This window comes from Triturus cristatus, chromosome 11 (assembly GCF_964204655.1).
Source record: "Triturus cristatus chromosome 11, aTriCri1.1, whole genome shotgun sequence".
Taxonomy (NCBI): Eukaryota; Metazoa; Chordata; class Amphibia; order Caudata; family Salamandridae; genus Triturus; species Triturus cristatus.
Genome location: NC_140594.1, coordinates 139,904,826 through 139,921,533, shown reverse-complemented (window position 1 = coordinate 139,921,533; position 16,708 = coordinate 139,904,826). Strand labels below are relative to the sequence as shown.

The 16,708-nt window shown below is 45.7% G+C and overlaps 1 protein-coding gene across 11 annotated transcripts in view; it reads right to left on the bottom strand.

Moving 5' to 3' along the window:
- Positions 1-7,463, bottom strand: part of NCOR2 (nuclear receptor corepressor 2) — a 1,213,077-nt gene extending 1,205,614 nt beyond the window's left edge. For all 11 annotated transcript variants that reach the window (XM_085635706.1, XM_085635715.1, XM_085635711.1 and 8 more), the window contains exon 1: positions 6,108-7,463. The gene's annotated coding sequence lies outside the window, so the exon portion shown is untranslated. The remainder of the gene's footprint in view (positions 1-6,107) is intronic.
- Positions 7,464-16,708: the final 9,245 nt, after the last annotated feature.

Below are 16,708 nucleotides of genomic sequence, written 5' to 3'. Positions count from 1 at the left end.
TACCACCTAACCCATTCCAGTACAATACAGCTTCAATTCAACACAACCGACAATCCAATTCAGCCCACTAGAAAACAATCCAATGTAATAAATCACCTAACCCATTCCAGCACACTACGCACATCAATTTAACACAATGGACAATCCAATCTAATATACCACCTAACCCATTCCAATACAGCATCAATTCGACACAACCGACAATCCAATTCAGCCCAATAGAAAAGAATCCAATGTAATATACCACCTAACCCATTTCAGCACACTACACACATCAATTCAAAACAACCAAAAATCCAATGAAATATACCACCGAACCCATTCCAGCAGATTAGAACGTCAATTCAACACAACCGACAATCCAATTCAATTTACTATAACACCTAACACATTCCAGCACAATACAGCCTCAATTCAAGACAACCGACAATCCAATTCAGTAAAATACAATTCAATGTAATAGAACACCCAACACATTCCAGCATAAACTCCACGCAACCGACAATCCAATATAATGTAATATTTCACCTAACCCATTCCAGCACAATACAGCCTCAATTCGACACAACCGACAATCCAATTCAGTCCAGTGAAATACAATCAAATGTAATATACCACCTAACCCATTCCATCATAAATTCAACACAACCGACAACCCAATTCAGTCAAATAAAATATCAAATGCAGTATACCACCTAACCCATTCCAGCATAGATTCAACACAACTGGCAATCAAATTCAGTCAAGTAAAATACAATCCAATGTAATAATGTAATATACCACCTAACCCATTCCAGCATACTACACACATCAATTCATCACAATCGACAATCCAATTCAGTATAGTAAAATACAATCCAATGTAATATACCACCTAACTCATTCCAGCACAATACAATATCAATTCAACACAACCGACAGTCCAATTCAGTCCAGTAAAAAAAACATCCAATGTAATATACCACGCAACTCACTCCAGCACAACACAACACCAATTCAACACAACCAACAATTCAATATAATGTAATATACCACCTAACCCATTCCAGCACACTACAGCATCAATTCAACACACCGACAATTCAATTCAGTCCAGTAACATACGATCTCACGTATCCTTCATCAAAGTTGGCACAACAAAACATCCAATCCAACAGTATACACCATCCATCCGACTGGATCAAATACAGTAGAGCCTACAATAACGCGGAGGATACACACTGGTCCTTTAACATCATTTGTGGTCTGCACGATAAGCGAATGAGCATAAAATCAAGGTCCTTAATTGGACTACAAAAACTGCTTAGTAAAAAATAATTTGATACAATACATTGCAATCCTAAAACAATAATCAATTGTAGCTGCAATCTGGCCAGGGATGATTTGAAAAGGTCCTGATAAACAGTGTGTGACGTCAGAGTGTGTTAGTCAAAAAACAGCCGGCCACAGACTGTGATATCACCCTAATGGTTCCTGGATTACATCCCAGAGTAACTGCCAGGTGCTGAGATGAATTCAAGTAATCCGCCCATCCCGTGTTTCCTTCAGTGATGCTGTAAGTGCGATGGGTATGCCCAGATGTGGGCCCAGTCCTCCTTGTGCCATAGGACTCCAGCTGTACCCTACTAACCATGGGTATGCCCAGATGTGGGCCCAGTCCTCCTTGTGCCATAGGACTCCAGCTGTACCCTACTAACCATGGGTATGCCCAGACGTGGGCCCAGTCCTCCTTGTGCCATAGGACTCCAGCTGTACCCTACTAACCATGGGTATGCCCAGACGTGGGCCCAGTCCTCCTTGTGCCATAGGACTCAAGCTGTACCCTACTAACCATGGGTATGCACAGACGTGGGCCCAGTCCTCCTTGTGCCATAGGACTCAAGCTGTACCCTACTAACCATGGGTATGCCCAGACGTGGGCCCAGTCCTCCTTGTGCCATAGGACTCCAGCTGTACCCTACTAACCATGGGTATGCCCAGACGTGGGCCCAGTCCTCCTTGTGCCATAGGAGTAAAGCTGTACCCTACTAACCATGGGTATGCCCAGACGTGGGCCCAGTCCTCCTTGTGTCATAGGACTCCAGCTGTACCCTACTAACCATGGGTATGCCCAGACGTGGGCCCAGTCCTCCTTGTGCCATAGGAGTCAAGCTGTACCCTACTAACCATGGGTATGCCCAGACGTGGGCCCAGTCCTCCTTGTGCCATAGGACTCAAACTGTACCGCGAATATGTTGATCACAACATTTGGCAACTGTACCTGTGTTATATAATAAAAATTGTTTTTGCAAAAAAAAAAAAAAGGACTCAAGCTGTACCCTACTAACGATGGGTATGCCCAGACGTGGGCCCAGTCCTCCTTGTGCCATAGGACTCAAGCTGTACCCTACTACCCAAGCCCAAGTAGGCCAAACGCAGCCTGGGGTAGTTTCTGTTCCTGTTCAGGGAGCACCCGGCCTGTCATTTTGGGCCGGACTGTCCCTTTTCAGGACCAGGACGGATTTACTTATGGCTGATTTTGTTCCTGACTGAGGTGACATGGTGGGCAACAAATTCGATGGATTGGAATGCAGCCCTCAGTAATTACCAGTGGCTGAGATTAATTCAAGCGTTCTCACCCATTAGTGTTTTGTCTTATGCACAGTGCATGTCTCTGACACTCCCTTGGATTCCAGAGGCCCACTCAGGCAAGCACAACAATGAATGAGGAATGATTGTATATATAGTGCAGCCACGCATCCGTGCTGTCTCACACTCCTTTTTTTCAAGCCATACCATGCGTAGGTGCATCGTCTTATGACCAGGTTAGCAAACCTAGTCTCTCAAGCACAACACAACACTTCCCACATAGACTACACAGAAATGCAACACTCGTCCGTCATGGTTATGAGGCGCAATAGGAATGGAATTAAAACAAGTGCTACAATGTACTGAGTAGAAGGACAAAGTGCTCTGGCGCCAGGGGTAGGGCTCCTTGTACAAACCACTGCAAGTACGTACTTTAATAAAGCTGGTTCATTAAAAGAAGAAAAAAAAAAGACTACAATTCCTAAAATGCATCAGCCTTTTCAAAGAACCCCAGGGCTGGAAAACGGATGTCTCCAGTGACCCTGTTCCCCTTGGTTCTGGCATTCACCAGGAAGCGACGAAAGAGGCACAAAGGTGGGAGGTGCAGGTAGAGTGAAAGAGAAACTCAGTGAAATAGTTGGTGGGTTGAGCAGCGGCTGCTGAGACGGTTTGTGTCATCTTGCCAGTGGGGCCGTCCCATCTTTTCCTCCTGCTGAGGTGGCTAACAATGAATACCTGGTAGTACAGTGACAGTCACACGGAGATGGAGAACAGTGAGTAATGGGGATGCTTATCACTAGGGGTTTCTGAGTGACCGAAATAGACTAGAGTGAAGCTCGAGTTGTCTATAATGTCACTGAGATCGCGAGGTGAAAAACACCCCCTTGACTCACAGGCACTACTTCACGTTGTATTTGGGTTCCTAATCTGTCCACCAACAGACGTTTCGAGGCGTTGTAAACACGGAAGTAAACATGGGCTGGCGGCGGAAGGCTTCCACCCCAGGATTGAGCATTGTGACGTCACAGCGTCTCACTGCTATTACGTAACTGCAGAAGATAATAGCATTTTGAAAAGCCTGTTCAGGATTGTAGGTGGGAATGGGGCTCACATACAACATGTATTACTTATAGCGCCTAGAGACAATTCTCTCTGCTGTGTGCGCCACAAGAATAGTAAAATCCAAGGTATGGGCCCTGAAGAGAAATGTGGGTGCCTTCTTAGAGTATTAGGCATGGAGTGTTCATCAACCTTCTGCACAGCTCCCACCATGGGTGTACGTACAGTGCGCCGTGCAACTGGGTTCACATCTAGGCCCCTTCAGCGTCTGAAAGGAAGCGTGGGGGGACAGAGGTGGGTGGGTCAATGGATAAACTGGGAGGACACACAAGTTAGTGCCTCAGAAAGCGCCTGGGGCCGATGCCGGTACACAGGGACTTGGTGGAAAGAATCTCAGAACCCGGACCAGCACCTGCCCTGCTAAACAGCGCCCACCTGCAAGTGTATGCTCACCCCTGCGGGCATTCTGGCGCTGAGTAACAGATGTTTATTGTAGGCTACTCAATGGTACACGTCCAAAGGGTGGGCGCAGGCGCTGGGACTCGAGCCAGTGATCAGGCGGTCGCAATCTCCGGAGTGGATGCATCGGTGCCCTAGTTTAGTGCTGGGCAGGGGGGTCGGTGTTGGGCTCTGAAATCTCTCACTAGCCTGATGCCGCGGTAAATCCCGCTGTCTGTGGGTGCTGATGAAAGTTGAGTATCACGTGGCATACGCTCTGCAGCCTTGAGAGTTGTCATACGTTCGGTTCCAATACTGCACAGTGTGTGTAACCACTCCCATTTTTGCAGAAATGATGCCCAAAATGTAAGCCATGTGGCGATGGTGGGATTGTAGCTCAAGTCTTTGGGTTCTATAACCTATGACACTCTCTCCTCTCGGGAGAGACATGACAAACTTCGTAACTGGCTGAGGCGGGCTGGCCTATCGAGAACTCGTGAGACTGTACCTCCCACATCTCAAAGGCACGTGTGGTTGAGCGTCACATGTTAGACCGAGCCGGGGAGGGATAAGTTTACAGAGTGACACATGAGCAGAACCTCACATTTGACTGACACGTTGTTGACTCTCTCCCAGCGCTACAAGCCTTGGGCGGCCTGGCTGTCTCTGCTTTTGTAAGCCCTGTCACAGTGGCCCAGGGCTCTAACTCGCCCGCCCTCTACCTTTTGGACACTGGTGCACAGTGACAGGCAGTGTGAAGGTGTTTTCACGTGGTGGACCCCTGTTTCCAGTTACACGCAATCTGAAAGGTTTCAAACGCATTAAACGGTCGCGCAAGCGACTAGATGGCATTCTGTTTGCACTATGCGCTACAAAAACCATTCAGAGGTACCGCGGTCCACATTTCGTTTTGTAGGGCCTACTGTAAAGGCTGCAGAGGCCCAACCATGCCCGGCCCCGGCTCCGGGGATGTCAAATGCTTTGTGGGTCACGTATATTCCAAATATATTTCGGATTCCAAAAGTGCCCCCGTTTTTCTACTCTCTAACAATCGGCACAGCTGTGGCCCAGCAAGCGCCCCCTCCCACGACATCTCCTTCCAAAGAAATGAAATCGCTGCCGTACTAATCCGGGGTGCTTTCGTTGAATTGCAAAGTAACAGCCCTCTGGTACATTTTCAATATAGTTTCCTCCGGATACATAAAAATCCTTATCAGTCAAACTGATTGTCACCCAAACTTCAATAAAGTAATGTAACAAAAAAAAAACACAGTAAATTGTGAATCCAAGGCCGTTAAATCTTTCTTCCGTCACCAGAAACTTTTTGCAGCCCGATTTAATACCCGATGGACACCGGATTTATGTATGTATACACTACATATGTGTGTAGCACCAACACGGTGTATTGGAGAGTTTTAGGCACTACAAAGAAGCAACAATGCAAAAAATATATATACATTTAGTAATTGAACGAAGGCCCACTGTGATCTATTGACTGAGCTAACGTCAGGATTTTGTTTTTGAACTCTGGCAATTGCCCTGCAACCGGGCTGCTTCTAGGCACTGTACAAGTGTAGAAAATGCAAAACAAACCGCGAGCGCCAGGGAGACACAGCAAACAGAAACTAAAACTGCGGAATTCGAAGAATACACAATTACACATGCCTTTATGTCTTATATAGCGCCCACCTGCTTCAGACTACGCGCTTTTATAGATCTATATAAAGACAGACGTACCAATAGCGCAGTACATAACTTACAGACCAGGGGCGAGCACTGGAATTTAAGTGTGCCCTGTCAGGCATCGCACATTCATTTACTGGTTTATGTCGGCCCAAGCGCCCACTGACACAAGCCTCATAACACCAAGGACTCTTTCAGAGCAGAAAACAAGCTCACGAAGTCACCATGCCTGCCTCTCCCCCACTCTCGGCTGAATACACTCTCCCTACTGTACACACGTCTGGGTTAAAAAAAAACGTCTGATGGTCGGATACTTCCCAGAGTGACATAGCGGCATCTAGCACAGGCGCGTTCCTTACCTCTGAACATGAGGTCCCGCGGGCCCCGGCCGGTCTCTGAGGCCCGCGCCGGTGAGCCATGATGTAGGGGCACAATCAGGAAAATATGGGGTAAAACCCCGATCCCCGGGAGCTAAACTCTCCGGCGGGGCCGGGTGGGGATCGGCCGCGCGGTACTCCTGGGTTCAGTGTTGCCGTGGTCAAGGTGAGCTCCCCTGAACCACAGGGGTGCAGGGGTCCCCCCCCTTGTGGGGCCCCAATCCCCGCCCCTCGCTGGGGGTGTCTGTTTTCCTCCAGGGGGTCGTTGGTAATCAGCTTTATAACAGTGACAGGCAGTGGTAAAGGGTGATCCCGGGGTGCAGCAGAATTCCAAGGGTGCACCGACAATCCAGGGGTTCAGCAACAATCCAGGAGTGCAGCGGAAATCCAGGAGGTGCAGAACTGATCCAGAAAGCTGTGTAGGTAACGCTCCTGCTTAGGGCCACATCTGATCACTTTCCTCCCTCCCAAAGGGCCTCGCCTTATCGAGGGGTTCGCTCCTCTGCAGATAAACCCTAAACAGTGGTGGTGCCGTAATCCAGGGGTGCAGCAGTGAGCCAGGGGCGCAGTAATCCAAGGGAGAGGCGGAATCCTAGGCGCCACCTTATACCCAGGTGGCTTACCTCCTCTGAGGCCCTTTCCTCTCTGCTTCATCAGCAGTGTCCCTCCCAGCAGTGCCGGCGAGGGCCCGACGACGCAGTGCTCCAGGGGTGCAGCAGTAATCCAGGGGGTACAGTAGATCCCCCGAAGATCCCTTCTCCCTCCCAGGTCCTACCCTCCTCCGTGGGTGGGGTGAAGGGATTTTCGCATGAACCCCCTCAGCATAGCAACTCACGAGCTATCCTGATCAGCAGCAGGCGCTGCAGCGAATCCGGGGTGCAAGATCTCCAGGGGTGCAGGGAACCTCCAGTGTCCTAGGTCCCTGCCTCCTGTGGGGCCCTCCTTCCTCGAAGCTCCGTCCCCCAGCACTGCCGAGCTGTGTCATCCAGGGCGGAGAGCGCAGGGGTGCAGCTGTGATCCAGGGGGGCAGCGGGTCCCTTCGGGCCCCCCTCTCCTCCGGGGGGACTGCCCTCTGTGCCTCTCCTGCAGAGCAGTAAGTTTGTGCTCATGCCCTGCGCCTTCCGCCTCCTGCTTCCTCCTCCTCCTCTGCCTGTGATTCTGAGAGGCTGATCTGGCAGGCGGCCAGCCTACACCAAAGCACACAGGCACTCACAGTCTGGCCTCCTTAAAGGGCCAGGCCGCGGTTAACCCCTTCCTGCCCGGCCCAGACAAACCGTGTCTGCCGCGCTGCCCTCCGACCATGGGAACTCACTCGGACTGACTGTTCATGGCACATCCCTGCGCCACAAATCACGAGTTGATGAAACATAAATGTAAATATTGCACTGTTTAAGTTGTGTATTACGTCTCCAGTCACAAACGCATTCTGCGGTTTTCACACGCCCGACAGTACAGTTTACTCTCACTTCGACAAAGTACCTTGACTTGTTTTTTAACTCCCGATGGCCCGAATAAATAACACTTGACAGTGTAAGAAAAGACGCTTAGATTGTCGTTACACTGCTGGTTATTTATTTACACATTTTGAGGACAGGTAGTCCCTTCAGTGTGGTAAATCCGTGCTTGGCGTTATAGGTATCGCTTCAGGGAGCATTGTTGAAATGCGTCCTGGGCGTCATTTGTTGTTTTGCGTGAGCAGTTGTGTTGTGTTTGGTGGCCGTTGAGGTGAAATCTAGCGAATGTAAGAGATAAACCACACATTTCAAGCTTTATGATCGATGTAAACAGCCCTTAACGTTTGGAATGCAACAGAATAAGGAGTGACCTTTGACCCACTGCAAACATCTAGCGCCCTGGGCGAAGTATGAAACCGCCTCCCCCCCATTTTCAATTAGATTGCTCTCATCGAATTTGCCCCCCGCCCCCTTGACTCGATGCCGCAGTGCGCTTGTATGGATAGGTAGCCAGTGCCACTGAATACAACACGAAAACAATGACATCACATCACAGAACATAACCATAAGAACACACCCTACAAAACAGTGTAACGTTAAGTAACAGAACAATAACATGGCAGCAGTGAACTCATAACCAACAAAGCACGGCAAACTGCAACAACACAACATAATATACCCTACCAACAGAAAAACATAGTGCAATGTAACATTGTAATATAACAGCCTAATATATCGAAAATAACAGCATAACATAACAGAATTACATAACTTATGTTCCCACTTTCACATAACAATGGTACCTAACTATTTAGTAATATCACATAATGTAACACACAATACAATATAGCAGACTGATAGCACGACATGGCAAGGAATGACAAACAACATAATGTATCATAATATACCATGCAGTGTAGCATACCTTAGCATAATATGTAACAGAACATAAAAACATGTAACCGAACATAAAAACATGATTCAACATAGCATAACACAATGTAACATAACCTCATTGCACAATCTTACAACACAACATAATAAATAGCACACCAAACCGACAAATCATGACATAATTTAACATTTCACACAGCGACATGCCAATATACCATTCTAGTGGCGTACTATGACAACATAGCAGCACATAACTCGACATGGCATACAGCAACATACCAATATACCACACTAGTGGTGTACTATAACAACATAGCAGGACATAACTCAACATTACAGGCAGCAACATGCAAATATACCACACTTGTGGCATACTATGACAACATAGCATGGAAATAACTCAAGATTACGGGAGGCCGCATGCCAATATACCACACAAGTGGCATACTATGACAACAGAGCAGGACATAACTCAACATGGGATACAGCAACATACCAATATACCACACTAGTGGTGTACTATAACAACATAGCAGGACATAACTCAACATTACAGACGGCAGCATTCCAATATACCACACTAGTGGCATACTATGACAACATGCAGGACATAACTCAACATTACAGGAGGCCGCATGCCAATATACCACACAAGTGGCATACTATGACAACATAGCAGGACATAACTCAACATTACAGGCGGCCGCATCCCAATATACCACACTAGTGGTGTACTATAACAACATAGCAGGACAACATAGCAGGACATAACTCAACATTACAGGCAGCAACATGCAAATATACCACACTTGTGGCATACTATGACAACATAGCAGGAAATAACTCAAGATTATGGGAGGCCGCATGCCAATATACCACACTAGTGGCATACTATGACAACAGAGCAGGACATAACTCAACATGGGATACAGCAACATACCAATATACCACACTAGTGGTGTACTATAACAACATAGCAGGACATAACTCAACATTACAGACGGCAGCATTCCAATATATATCACACTCATTGCGTACTATGACAACATGCAGGACATAACTCAACATTACAGGAGGCCGCATGCCAATATACCACACAAGTGGCATACTATGACAACATAGCAGGACATAACTCAACATTACAGGCGGCCGCATCCCAATATACCACACTAGTAGCGCACTATGACAACAGAGCAGGACATAACTCAGCATTACAGGCGGTCGAATGCCAATATACCACACTAGTGGTGTACTATGACAACACAGCAGGAGATAGCTCAACATTACAGATGGCCACATGCCAATATATACCACACTAGTGGCGTACTCTGACAACATAGCAGGACATAAGTCAACATTACAGGGGGCCACATGCCAATATACCACACTAGTGGCGTATTATGACAACTTAGCAGGACAGAACTAAACATGGCATACAGCAACATACCAATATACCACACTAGCGGCGTAATATGACAACTTAGCTGGACATAACTTAACATGGCATACGGCAACATACCAATATACCACATTAGTTGTGTACTATGACCACTTAGCAGGACATAACTTAACATGACATACAGCAACATACTTATATACCACACCAGTGGCGTACTATGACATCATAGCAGGACGGTTGCCATTGACCCACGCTGGAACCACGCCGAACTTGCAAGTAAGGTTGACCATCCATCTAAAATATTAAGGCAACCCCATTTTTCACTGACCGCGTGAAGAGAAACCTATTTGATCCTGTAGGACAATCTCTGGAGTTGTCCGCACGTGGGCTACATACCCTTTTCCGGCATGTAACATTGCTACACTTGGACATTCTGGAAGCTAGATTCCCAGGTCATTAACTCTCCACAATTCAGTTGATCCAGGACAATCTCCTATACCTGACCGCGTTACCGGGGCATCTTCTAGCTTGGGCTCAAGCACACTGAATCATCTGCCCACGAACGTCTAGCCCCTCACAACATTTGTGTACTTATTTCCCTATCCGTTGTGCGTTTTTTAATGTTAACATTTGGAATCACTGTAATTCTCCTGATGAAGGCGTCGTGCACGCCGAAACGCGAGTAGAAGACCCATCATTTAGCCACCTGATTTAAATGTTTATTCCTTGGATGTACAGTATTTTTTGAAAATATATCATTATCATCCTCGCCTTGATTTCTGCTAACACGTCAATGTTTGTCTATTGTATTCTGTACTCCGTAAGTTATGTCGAGATGTTGTCATATGTCTGCACTTGGAAACTGTTGAAATATGTATTAGAATGATTTTAAAGAATTTTGTATTAAATAAATGAAGTTTTAATGACCTTATGTGTACACTGAGTCCCTAATATCATGTCTGTGTTTTTTTAGGTCTGAAAGTTGCCAAAGATCTATAGTTTTTCTACAATAACATAGCAGGACATAACAGACATGGTTGTATGGCAGAGCCGCGCATGGCTAAACCACGCATGCCTCAACCACGCAGCCCGAACCATGAATGCGTCTTAACCACGCATTCCTTTACCACGCATACCTTCACCACGCAATTTCGTTGTAAAGACATAAATGGTAAGGGGGTATGGATTGTTAAGATCACCACTGCTCCACCCCGCACCACTTGCACCCTCCACCCTAAAATTCTAATCCCCTATCTCGCCCCCGTCCTCAGGCCTAAAACCAGCCCTGTCCTTAAAACTACCCCTTCCTCTCACCCTGCCCTGAGGTCTAAAACCCTGCCCCCTACCATAAACTACCCCAACCTCCCCCACCCTAGGCCCTAAAACGTACCCCCACGCTGTCCATAAAACTACCCCAACCCCTTCCACTGCCTGAGGCCTAAAACCCTGCCCCATTAAAAAAAAAAACTACCCTGACCCCCTCACCCTGAGCCCTAAAACTGCCCCACTCCTAACAACTCCCCTTAAACCCAACCCCAGCCCATAAAACTACCCCAACCACCACCGCAGCCCCACTTACCTGTCCGCATCTGGCGCTTCCTTTTCTGACTCTTCCTCTTCTTCTCCCCGCCCAACCTGAACACTAGACTGCTATCTGCCTTAACCACGCATGTGCATGGTTAAAACGGATGCGTTGTTCAGGCAAGCCTTGTTGCGCTTTGCTTGTTCCTGCATGCATGGCTCCGCCTGTGTTGGTCCGTTTTTCCCCAGCAGACACACGGCAACATAGCAATATATTACAACAGTGGCGTACTATGACAACATAGCAGTAGATAACGTAACATGATATATGACAACATACCAATATACCACACCAGTGGCATACTATAATACCATAGCAGGACATAACATTACACACGGCAACATAACCTCACCAGTGGCGTACTATGACAACACATCAGGACATAACGTACCATGATATATGGCAACATACCAATATACCACACCAATGGCATACTATGATAGCATAGCAGGACATAACATTACATACAGCAACATACCAATATTTTTCACCAGTGGCGTACTATGACAACATAGCAGGATGTAACTTAGCATGACACACGGCAACATACCAATATAGCATACCAGTGACATACTGTGACAACATAGCAGGATATAAAATGACATATGGCAACATTTCAGTTTAGCACACCAGTGGCGTGCTGTGACAACATAGCAGAACATAATTTAACATGAACTACGACAACATACCAATGTACCACACCAGTGGTGTACTATGACAACATAGTAGGACATAATTTTACATTACATACATCAACATGCCAATGTACCACACTAGTGGCTTACTATGACATCATAGCATGGGATAACATTACAGACGGCAACAAACCAGTATACCATGCTAGCTGAATTTTTTATCATAGCATTTCATACCTTAACATAACATCTGTTAAGTTAACAATATAGCATCGGGGACCACTCCTCCATCTGAGGGGCCAGGAGCGCTCCCGCGCATTGATTCTCTTGGACCTCTCTGCAGCATTTGATATCTTGCACCATGAGCTGGTTTGAAAGTAGTGGAACAGAAGCCAGGGATGAGGGAGCATCTCTGGACCGGTTCCACTCACTTCAAGGCCGTCGCTCTCAACTAGCCCAGTTGGTTCATTCATGTGTACACCATCATGAAAGGATGTGTGGAGTCCCCTAGGATCCGTCCCGCCGTTGGTGTTCAGTGTTAATATGATCCCTCTCGCTAAATATAATTGGTGCCAGAGTCTGTGGCTTTAAACGCATGCAAGCGACACAAGCTCCAACTGCAGAATCCTCTGCACTCTTGGTGGAGAGATGTGCATTAGTAAATGCCTTCACGCCCACCCGAATCCCTTTGTGTATTCCTGGCAAGTGTAAAAAAAGAAACATTTCTAATAAATGCACGTTTAGGAGAAAATTTACTTTGTGACTGTGGCCCATTGTGTTTACTCAGGATGGCTCCAGTTCAAGGCCAGATACAATGCTGGCTCCTGTGTGTAATTGGGAAGCCATGCAGGGCCTGCGTCCAAGATATCTGACCAGTCAGCGATATGGATCGCCTCACGCTCCACACCTGATCGTGCCAGGATGGAGGTGTGTCACATCAGGAGGAAGTCACCCCAGCAAGCAGGGGCCAGGCTTTGGAAGCCAGTGAGTTGGCACAATTTTGTAGAACATCAAACCCAAATTCTGACCCCTGCTGTGCTGGGGTGATTTCCTCCTGACCTGACACACCACCATCCTGGGTCAATCAGATATGGAAGTGGTGTAGAGCGCGAGGCTCTTCCGTATCGCTGACTGGTCAGATCTGCGGGACAACGGCCAATGAGATGTCACAATTTTGCAGGACACTGAATCCAAAGTTTTACAATTAAATTGAAAAGGTATCTATCCCAGTTATATTGAAAGCTGCGAGGGTCAGGCCTATCCTAAAAAAAATCTACTGCCGATCCTAAAACTCCAAGCAATTGCCGTCCTATTTCTTTGCTTCCTTACTTTGGAAAGGTCCTCGATTCTTTGATCAATGGGCAACTCACCACCCATTTGGAGAGCCACGGACTACTGGACCCATCACAGTCCGGTTTCAGGGCTGTCCACAGCACTGAAAAAGCACTGGTGGAAGTTATTGACAACATCAGACTAGCCCAGGACAACGGACAATCGGCCATGCTCGCCCTGTTGGATTTGTCTGCTGCCTTTGACACCATCTCCCACAGCATTTTAGAACAACGGCTCTGGGAGATGGGTGTCAGAGGTAAGGCCCTGGACTGGCTTAAAATCTATTTAACCAATCATACCACCACGGTACAAATTGACAACATGGTTTCCAGTAGCCGGCCAGTAAAGATGGGAGTCCCTCAGGGCTCTATTTTGAGCCCTATGCTCTTCAATCTTTATATGTCACCAATGGCTAGGGTGATCAGATGCTACGGCTTTGACGTGGTGTCACATACTGATGACACCCAGCTACGGATCACCCTAGGACCTGATCCCCTTGACACAAAGACTTGTTTTAAAAAGTACATGATTCACATTGATAGCTGGATGAGTGCGAACCATCTCCAGCTAAATGGAAGCAAGACTGAGGTCATTCTCTGCGGTAGGGCACACAAAGTTTGGTCTAACGACTGGTGGCCCAGAAATCTGGGTCCCTGTCCTTCCCCAAAACCAGTGGTGCGAAACCTCGGAGTAATGATCGACAACCAGCTATCGATGAAAAATCAGGTTAACCAGGTAATTGGTACCTGTTATGGAAACATGCGCAGTCTAAAAAAATCTTTCAATGGATCCCAATCGAATCGAGGAAGCCACTTGTCCAGGGACTAATCATCAGCCGTATTGATTACGGAAACGCCCTGCTGGCCTCGATCAATGAAGAACTCTATTCTAGGCTCCAGGTCCTGCAGAATACACCCGTGAGACTGGTACTGAACCTTTCTTCTAGATCCCCATCAATGCTTAGTCTTAAGCATCTTCATTGGCTCCCTATAAGGAGCGTACCCGGTTCAAGGTTCTTTGTCTAGTGCATAAGAGCATGCACGGAAGCGGGCCTGGCTATTTTGCAAAATAACTCTGCTGGTACCAGCCGACTAGGACGTTAAGGTCAAGTACCAAATTTCTCCTCACTTCATGCAGAGTTCGTACCGCCAGAAATGGCGAGAGATCTTTTTCATATCTGGCACTTACCTTGTGGAATGAAATTTCACCTCATCTACTCTATGTTATAGATCATAATCGATTCCGTAAGGAATTAAAAACTTGGCTGTTCGACCATTAATAGTATTTTTTTCCCCTTTTCCTTCTGTCCTTCTGCTTTTGGAGGAGTCCACTCAAGCTCCATGAGACCTCCGGGTGATATGTGCGCTCAATAAATATCCATGACTTGACTTGACTTGATTGTCAAGTGTTATTTTCTTTGTGTGTCTATTAGAAACGATTAGTGTGTGGTTTAGAGGTAGGTTATGTTTGTATTTTTATGACTGTTTCATCTTTGTTTTTTTGTATTTTTTGTTTGCATCAACATTGCAGTGTGGGAACAAATAACAAACAATAGCATACCATACTAGCTTGCCATGACATAACACTTTAACATAGCATACCATAATAAATCACAACAACACACCTTAATACAACAAAGTAACACACTGAAATGTAATTTAGCATATAAGAATACATAAGACATAATACAACATGATGTCATTAAACATGACGAAACATGATAAAGTATAGCATACCGTGGTCCAACATACTAGCATAAGAACATGGCATTAAATAACAGACCACGATAACATTATATTGTAATTGTAATTACATTTATATAGCGCTTACTACCCCTTATGAGACTTCAAAGTGCTGTTTCGGCGAGTAGCACGCTACTCCAGAACCCAAAAGGATTAGTGGTGAATTAGTATAGGGAGATATGAAACTAATTCGCGCGGTGGACATGTGAGTTTGTTGTTTAAATTGAAAAAATTATAGTGGAGGAATAATAGAGGGAAGGGTTTGCATGTATATAGCACTTGCTACCCCTGATGTTGAAGTGCTTTTCGTTGGGTAGCACACTACTCCGGTACCCAAGCAGGGTTTGTGGGAATTAGTATAGAAAAATATGAAATTAATTTGAGCAATGGACATGTTAGTCTGTTAGTTGGACTCAAAAGGATAGTGGAGGGATAGAAGAGGGAAGGGTCTAGAAAGTGGGTTTTTTGGAGCTCATAACAGTAGGAGGAGCTTTGGGATTTTAGTGGAGGTGAAGGAGGGAAGAGTCAGAGGGCCGGGTTGAGGAAGGTTTGTTTGGGAGAACTGAATAGTAAAAGAAGTATGAGATGATGTAAGGAGGGGTAGAGGAGGGAAGAGTCTAGAAAGGGGTATTTTGGGGTCACAGTAGTAGAATGGGCTTTGGAATTAGTCAGAGGGTGGAGGTAAAGGATATATTGAGAGAGCTACAGGGTGAGAAATAGGGTAGTTCATTGGAGAGAGTACTAGAATGAGGTTTGAGGTGAGTTAGAGAGCGGAGTTAGATGATATATTGAGAGAGGTATTGTGTGAGATATAAGGTAATGCATTTGAGATGCAGAATTAGAAGTAAAGTAATACATATAAATATACATAAGTACGTGGAAGGCATATATGAATAAGGAAGGTAATTAATGTAGATATTCAATAATCCCAGGCTTTCAAGTGTTGCTGCACTTTTTTTTTTTTTTTGTAATTCAATAATGAAGCAATTGTAGATAGTTATGCAAAAAAAAGTACTTATTAATGCAGTGACCTATATACAGCTTACGCATATAATAATATAACCATAAGTAATATGTACATTTGTTAAACAGAACTAACGAATATCTATATATTTATATTATAAATATAATTATTATACACGTTTATGCAAAGCAATACATATATGTAGGTACACATCTATATTCCAAATAAATGCTTATATACAGAGGGATATGTTGTATATTTCTGTTTGCATATGGTGGTTATGTGGGGAAGAGCCAACTCTTGAGTAGTCTTCTGAAGATAAGGTAGTTGTCTGTGGATCTAATGTTTGGGGGTTAAGAGACATGTTGGAGACATATTAACACGTGACAATTTTGTATCTCCATCGTAATACCTGAGGTTTTCAGTAGATGGCCAATATTTCCAATTTTGGTCTCTCCTATTTGGCATCAGCTCCCAAAATTATTCACCAAGCTTCTAGCTTCACTGGTGAGTATTTTACATTCTCACGTTATTCTGATGTTCCCTTACTTTGACGATTAGTTAATTGCATCTTCTTCTCT